Genomic DNA, 6,810 nt, shown 5'->3' with positions numbered 1-6,810 from the left:
AGATTAAGTAAAAATATGTTTCGAAAGCCTTAAAGGAATTAAACTACAGTTGGCAAGGTGTGAAGCCGAAATAAACAAATTTAGTACCCAGAGTGTGACCGCATTCAGTAGCTCGGAGCCAGTTGAAAAATCCTATAATGGGTGGTGACTTCTCAAAAGTATTATGTAATTACATACAAAGGCTTGTTCTCTTTAAACACCTGTATCTAAATTATCAGAAAATGAAGTATTGAAAGGGCTGAAACTCTCTTTCAAACTTAGTGAAGCTCTTATTGTGGACAATTCATAATTTAGTGTTACTCAAATTTTCGCCTGTTTAATCCCCATTGAACACATGTTCACTGAATATATTTTGTAGAGTTTATCCAAAAATGTATTGCATAATGTTTGAGGTATTTAAAGGCAAACGTTCATGGGTTCGGTCGGATTGCGCTATAAAGGATATCCACAAATGGATTTCTTTCTTTATTTTGTTGTTTTAAAGTGGCTCTCTTATTCATAATCAATACATACACATGTAAAACAAACATCGATTTTGACTGCTAAACCTTTGACTACTAACTAAATAACGCATTTATGTAAAATAATAATTACTAATAACAAGATTGTAACCGTGTATTTAATAGCTGAAATCGCAAAAATATTAAATGATTGGTGAATGCTAAACGATTTACTGTGATCTATTACAGTCTCATAAGCTAGAAATACTGTGGGTTTTTTTGCTCATTTCTTTCAAATTAAACTCGACATCCTTCATAAGAACCATTGTTTTCGACATTTATTAATTGTTGTTGGAATATTAAAACAATATTTTTAATTGTTGTTAATCTTATTTGGGTGTAAGTGTGCATCTTTAATAATGTCCGGAAGCATGATGCGACAAATTAAAAATAATACAACTTGAGTTTCATTATTTCGCAAAAAAGTAAAATCCACTAAACATGCGCCTTCACTTCAAATGCTACCATTTTCTGTAGGAAAAAAATAATTTTTAATCGGCCACGAGTCGTCATGTTATACACAATGGTTTTTTCAACGAATTCAGAAAATTTGTTTATGTAAGTATTTGGCCAGAGTGTCAGATTATTGTTATCACATAATTTTCCAGTAAAATGTAGCTAAAACGACTATATGTTTCACCTGCTCTAGTGGTAAGACGAAAATTACAAAGCAATGCCCATTCCCGGACTACAAATATTATCACAGATAAACCCGATCGTTTTATTTCTGTTTATCAGTATAAGGAATTCTAGGGCGATATCCAATAAGAACTACAAGAAGATGAAACACAACCTCAGCCCATCATATTTATCCGACCGCATTCTTCCTCACAACAACCAAGTATATTTGCTTCGCTCTGCCAACGACGTTCGAACAATAAGCACTCGAATACAATCGTACGGTTCCTCCTTCTTGCCTCTCACAATCCGGGAATGGAACGCACTGTACGAGTAGCGCCCATCCGTCCTGAATTTAAAACACAACTTCAAAGCAGAACGATACCATGATCAGCACATCTTTATAGGTTCGGCACTAATATAATGCAGATATATCACACACCCGTTCGACATGAATGTAGTACTCTTCAGTTTGAACCCCGTCGCCGTGATCTATCCGTAACACCACTATGCATCTGCGTGGCAACTGAAACTCCTGTCATTACCTTATCCAGTGTCCAAGATATCAAGAAAACCTCTTTAAATACCTTTCTTATTTGCCTTTTGCGACAACTGCGACAACTGCTAACAACCTGCTGTTTAGCAACGAACATCTTTCACTGGAAGAAAACAGGCTTCTCTTCCTAGAACCTAGTTGCTGCAATCAATCGGTTTGACTAGTGGTGTTGAGAGCGCGGTGCGGGCTCATCTTTAATGAAAGAGGGCTGGTCAATAATTGTGGCATCACTTATTATTTCTTTTTCTACGTTTGTTTTATAAAGTTAAGCATACCGAACCAACTAACTACGTATGCCCACTCACATAAAAAATGTTCATTATATACCACGTGTTTGCTACTTAATTCGTATGCTTTTAAATTTGCGACAAAATCTAGTTCATATCCTTATCAGCTATATTACCCAACTTCATTACAATCTAGAACAGGTAAACTCCAACCTGGAAAGGAACTTATATCAGCATTCAAATTGCTTGTCTTCCAATCCATTCAGAAACATTTTAAACATTTTGTATTTGTACATCGTGCACTGATTCTTGTATATATTGAACTGAACGAATGCATTTAAAGTAACTACAACAAAACAAATTATTTTAACGATTATTGCTTTCGTTAACACTGTGATGTCATATCCTGTTAGATGACGTCAACGTTATTACTTGATTATGGAAGATGTTTTACTGTTTTGAAATAAATCTTCATCATCAATACAAAATGAGAAATAACGTATTCATTTCTTAGACTAGAATTAAGCAATTGATGTTACCAATAGTTGTTTACAAACGTGAGTGTTGTAGTTTCTGACCAATAAAAATAGACCAATGTGATATTAGACATGTGTAATATAGAAATACAAATAATGGTTATATTAAACTGGAAACAAGGTAATGCAAGTGGTAAATATATATACATATATTCATATTGCGTGCGTGCGTGTGTGCGTCTGTGCGTGCGTGTGTTTGTGTGTTTGTGTGTGTGTGCGGTTTAATATAACAGTTGTAATTAACGTGTTGGTGGATTTTACGATAATTATCTTTTTGAAAACCGAGGAAATGGCCGAGGATAGGTGAACAGTTCGAACTTTTGACAAACGATTTACATAAACAATACGAAAAAACTGTACGGTGCTTTATTCATAAGTATGTGCAATGTCAAAGGATGCATGTCAAAATCAGCAAACCAGTCTAAAACAGCAGACACAATGAATGAATAAGAGATAAGTATGCTTCAGTATAAACTTAAGGTAAGTTATTAGAATGTTTTTAACCAAAATGTCGTACCATACGAAATAGTTAATTCGGACTCATGCTTATTCAGCTAACCTCGGACAATTAATTGGGCAAATATAAACTCCCCTAATGAATAACATCATATAATTAACGGGCGTACGACAACATTTCGTAAGAATAGTTAGTTTAGTTGTCTTGGCTACCGATTTAAATAAAAAAGTATAAAGCAGACTAACATTGAAAAAACCTGACCAATAAAGCTCTCGGTTTCGACAAAAAGTTAAATAATATAGTCCATATGTCTATAATATAAAACTGAGAAAATCTTTGGTTAGTATTAATATATGTATGCCTATTGATAAATGTGTAAGTCATTGACAGCATAGAAAAAGTACTGATAACAAATTGCAAAACAGATCTAATGACATTCCACCTGGCATTTACTGTTGAATTTAAGCCTGTAGCGGTTGCTATACATCTTGTGTATTGGTCGGTAGTAATTGTTGTTGTTGATGTTTTAAGTAGGGAATTGTTGGGTATGTGGCAAAAAGTAAAATGGGATTCATGGGTCGAGTTGGTCCACCCGGATAGATACAGATATTGATGGGGATGGGAGCGTAAGTCTGACGCATGGCATATTTTTAATTTTTGGAACTTCGTGTATTACACTGAACACGACGTGGCGGAACCTAGTATTATATGCGAATAAGACCGCAGCCAAACGCAGAGAAATGATAGTGTTTCAAATAACAACAAGTTGTTTTCAAAGTACTCAGTCCATGATAGCCCGACAGCATGAGTGCATTATGAGAAAAATAAATACATACTATGAACTGAGCTGGTTTATTTAAAAAAAAATACAACAATATACAATTATGCAAAATAAAATATATTTTAACAATGCTTTACGAGACCATGTGAAATAATATAATTTTACAATTAATAGTACAATTTTATTACTGTTTGTTGCATGTACGTAACATGGATCGCAATTATTTTCCGTGTTTGATATTTCTTTTACACACTGGCGCAACTTTCCATAGTTGGAAAATTGGTTGTCACACATTCAATATTTGAATTTGAATATTCAAAAGGTACGTATGAACCAACAGAGAACCGTATCATCAACAAACGTTTAGTATGGCTACTTCACAAATACTCCTACGGCTTATGAGTATTACTTATTAATTAATCCTTTTAGTTAAATGCACAACAATGATTATATTGCCTGAAGTTCGATATGGTACACCAAATCTATAACCGAGCAGATAGTTTTCATTTCATTTTTGCTTTATAACGATTAATAAATTACTTAATGCGGGTAGACAGGGGGTATTTTTAAGGGTTTTTACGTCCTTGGTTAAAATGACGGTCTCTTGCATTCACGTTGCTCTTAACCAACGGTCACAGACAATGCATAATCAATGGGAAATTGTAATTTTATACATATTATCATTACATTGAGACTAAACTGATAAAATCTTGGCTGTCAATTAATGAAAACCGATCTCGTTTTAAAGTAGCACTCTTATTCAAAATCAGTGAAAACACATGTATTTCAAACATAAATTTTGAGTGAAAAACCTCTAACCAATTACTAAATAATGCATTTATGGAAAGTACCAATTACTGATATTAAGATTGTAACAATGTATTTAATAGCTGAAATCGAAAAAAATATTAAATGTTTGGTGAATGCTAAAAGGTTTACTGTGAGCTACTATATCGCCTCATAAGGTAGAAATACTGTGTTTTCTGCTCATTTCTTTCAATTAAACTAGTTAGCCTTCATGAGAACCATTGTTTTCGACATTTATTCATCCTTTCTGGTATATTAAAACAATCCCATTAATCGTGGTAAATCTTATTTGGGAGTAATAGTGCATCTTTAACAAAGAAGGAAGTTGATCGTTTCACCTGTCTATACTTTTATAATGTGCATTTTCAATAATAATTGTTATTTTCTTTTCACTGTTGTGAAATAACTGTGAAATAACTTAATTTACGAAATACTACCCAGACGTCATTGATCGTACTGTTTTATAGAAATTAGAAACAAACTTTATTTCAACGTATATATAAAATGTAATTAATGATTGCAAACATTTAACGTATATAATCATAATATTCATAATAATATTTAAAAAGAAACTATTTTAACAAATAGATCAAATGCTGAATAAAAAAATATTTTTAATTTGGTGTAAGAGTGTTGATCATTTATGTATTTGGTTACCTGAATTTAACAAGGATATTACAGTATCGTTATACTCTTAGAATATGTGTCGAAAACCTTCATTTTCAAGTTAACCAAGCCAGCTGTATGAAGTTAGCTTGACCAATCATTTTTCGTTTGTCCGATTTGATTTAAAAACATTTGGGAAGAGCTGTTCTAATATAACATACTTTTCAGCAAAATGCATGTCAATTAAAGATGATCGTTTTAAAATCAGACAATAAAAGATTTCATCAACCCTTCAGCAGGAATGTCACAAATGTTCAATTTTGGTTTCTTAAAGGAGCCTTTTTGAAAACGTACATATTAACTAACTAGCCCGAGAGCTTCAAGATATCGAAACGGTATTGGTTGTATATAACTAACATGCTAGAGAGCTACCAGTGGTAATCACAGGATTGAGCATAGCCAACAACCACACCAGAGGGGTACCAAAAGTATCACAGTATTGTACATTGCAATACACACCGGAACGTAATGAGTCACACCGAGATAATTCAGAGGTCATTATGGGATCGGTTATAATGATCTACCATACCAGAAAGCTACCAAGGTCATCACGGGGTTGGTTATAGCGGTGCCAGGGCTACCAAGGTCACCACGGGGTTGGTTATAGCGGTGCCAGGGCTATGAAGGTCATCACGGGGTTGGTAATAGCGGTGCCAGGGCTACCAAAGGTCATAACGAGGTTGGTTAAAGCGGTGCCAGGGCTACCAAAGGTCATCACGGGGTTGGTTATAGCGGTGCCAGGGCTATGAAGGTCATCACGGGGTTGGTAATAGCGGTGCCAGGGCTACCAAAGGTCATAACGAGGTTGGTTAAAGCGGTGCCAGGGCTACCAAAGGTCATCACGGGGTTGGTTATAGCGGTGCCAGGGCTACCAAAGGTCATCACTAGGTTCGTTATAGCGGTGCCAGGGCTACCAAAGGTCATCACGGGGTTGGTAATAGCGGTGCTAGGGCTACCAAAGGTCATCAATAGGTTGGTTATAGCGGTACCAGGGCTACCAACGGTCATTACGGGGTTGGTTATAGCGGTGCCAGGGCTACCAAAGGTCATCACGAGGCGATACTGAATTACTGTGTCAGGGAACTTGCAGAAGCTATAAGGTATCCTTAACTCCCACGCCAGAGAGATACCAAAGGTAATAACGGTGTTTGCCATAGTAAAGTAAATTACAGCGCCAGAGAGCTTTCATGGGTTATCACATAGTAGGTTATAATGAACTACCACCAGAGAGCTTCCAAAGATCATCACATGATTTGTTATATTGAAGTACCACTTCAGACACCTTCAACGGTATTCCGATAGTAGCTGCAAAGGTAAACCGATGATTAATGTAATATAGTTAATAACCATGCCGGAGAGCTTCCAGAGGTCATCATGGAATTTGTTTTGGTGATCTACAACACCAGACAACTTCCAGTGATCATCGCGGAATTTGTTTTGGTGATCTACAACACCAGAGAGCTTCCAGAGGTCATCACGGGATTTGTTTTGGTGATCTACAACACCAGACTGCTTCCAGTGATCATCGCGCGATTTTTTATACTAAAATACCACGCCAGACACCTTCCTTATGGAATGTTTTCATCGGAGATGTCGTTATGTAAATTGCGTTGAATCATGATTTATGCACGTGGTTTAATTAATTGCTTTTTTATTTCATAT

The sequence above is a fragment of the Mya arenaria genome, chromosome 4 (assembly GCF_026914265.1).
Source record: "Mya arenaria isolate MELC-2E11 chromosome 4, ASM2691426v1".
NCBI classification, from domain to species: Eukaryota; Metazoa; Mollusca; class Bivalvia; order Myida; family Myidae; genus Mya; species Mya arenaria.
This window is presented reverse-complemented; position numbering follows the sequence as displayed.